Below are 1,742 nucleotides of genomic sequence, written 5' to 3'. Positions count from 1 at the left end.
GGTCGCGGCGCCAGGGGCCGCCGGCGCGGGGAGTGCGGGCAGGGCCGACTCCGGGGCGCGGCTGGGCGGTCCGCCAGAGGTGGGGGCAGGGGCGAACCGCGCCGTTGGAGACGTCGAAGGTGACGGTACCTGCTGAAACGGGAACACCAGCTCATCAAAGTACACATGCCGCGAAGTGAAAACGCGGTGGGACACTGGATCATAGCACCGGTAACCTTTGGTGTTGGGAGGATAACCAAGAAAAAAGCAAGGAAGCGACCGGGGTGCGAGTTTGGGAGGAGCAGTGGACGCGGTGCTAGGATAACAGAGACACCCGAAGATGCGAAGACCATCATAAGATGGAACCGCACCGAAGAGGAGCTGGTGAGGAGTGTAGTTCCAGCGGGAACGACAGGGGAGAATGTTAATGAGGAGGCTGGCGGTCGCGAGCGCGTCCGGCCAGAACCGAGGAGGCACGTAGGAGTGGAAGAGCAACGTGCGGACACAATCATTAAGTGCGAAGGACGCGCTCGGCGCGACCATTCTGCTGAGACGTGTAGGGGCATGTGAGGCGAAAGATGGTGCCGTGGGACGCAAGTAAATTGCGGACGGCGACGTTGTCAAACTCCTTGCCGTTGTCAGTTTGTAAGGCAAGAATAGGACGACCGAACTATGTGGTGACATATGAATAAAAGGCTGTGAGTGTGGCAAGAGCATCGGACTTGCGATGGAGAGGGAATGTCCACACATAATGAGAAAAATCATCCAATATCACCAGATAGTATAAATAGCCCGTGTTGCTAGCAACCGGGGACGTCCAAACATCACTATGCAATAACTGAAACGGAAAGGTGGAAATGTTTGTAGACTCGCTAAAGGGAAGACGAACGTGCTTGCCAAGACGGCAAGCCTTGCAAGTATGATCATCGACCTTATTACATGAAAAAGAAAAACTCTGAAGAATATGACGCATAACGGTGGAGTTGGGATGACCAAGACAGGCATGCCAAAGATCGATACTGGCGGCGAAGGCGACGGCACGACGGGTGGTGGTGGCGCCGGAGGGGTGCAATGGGTAAAGCTCGTCCGGGCTGTCACAACGGTGGAGTACCATCCGTGTACGGTTGTCCTTCACAGAAAAACCAATATCGTCAAATTCAACAGTGATAGGGTTCTCACGAGCAAGGCAACGAACAGAAACAAGATTAGTAACTAAGTCAGGAGACACAAGAACATTAGACATATGGACAGGAGTAGAAGTAGACGAAAAAGACATATGACCGACATGTGTAATGGGTAGGGAGGAACCGTTACCAACGGTGATATGGGTGGGAGTATGAGCGGGAGTGGCAGACGTGAGGTTACCGGGATGAGCAGTCATGTGAGCGGTGGCGCCCGAGTCCATGTACCAGTCACCACCGCCACCATAGGAGCTCGGTGACGGGGCGGAGTGCAGGGCGGCGAGCAGGGCCGGGTCCCACGGTGGCGGCACCTGAGGAGGGTAAAACCCTCCGTAGGCCGGCGCGGGAGCTGCACCGAAGGCCGAGGCGGCGGTGATGCCGTAGGCCGGCGCGGCGGCAGCTCCGTAGGCCGGCGCGGACCCGTAGGCGGGTGCAGGCGGGGGGGGCGGCGACACCGTAGCCGCTGTAGGGACCAGCGTTCTGCGCGGTGAAGAGAGCCTGGTGGCCCGCCGAGCGAGACCCAAGGATGCCCGGAGCAGGAGCCCAAGGAACCGGCATCGAGTACGCGTGGACGACGCCGGT

Source organism: Triticum aestivum, chromosome 4D (assembly GCF_018294505.1).
Source record: "Triticum aestivum cultivar Chinese Spring chromosome 4D, IWGSC CS RefSeq v2.1, whole genome shotgun sequence".
NCBI lineage: Eukaryota > Viridiplantae > Streptophyta > Magnoliopsida > Poales > Poaceae > Triticum > Triticum aestivum.
Note: the sequence above shows the minus strand (reverse complement) of the source record.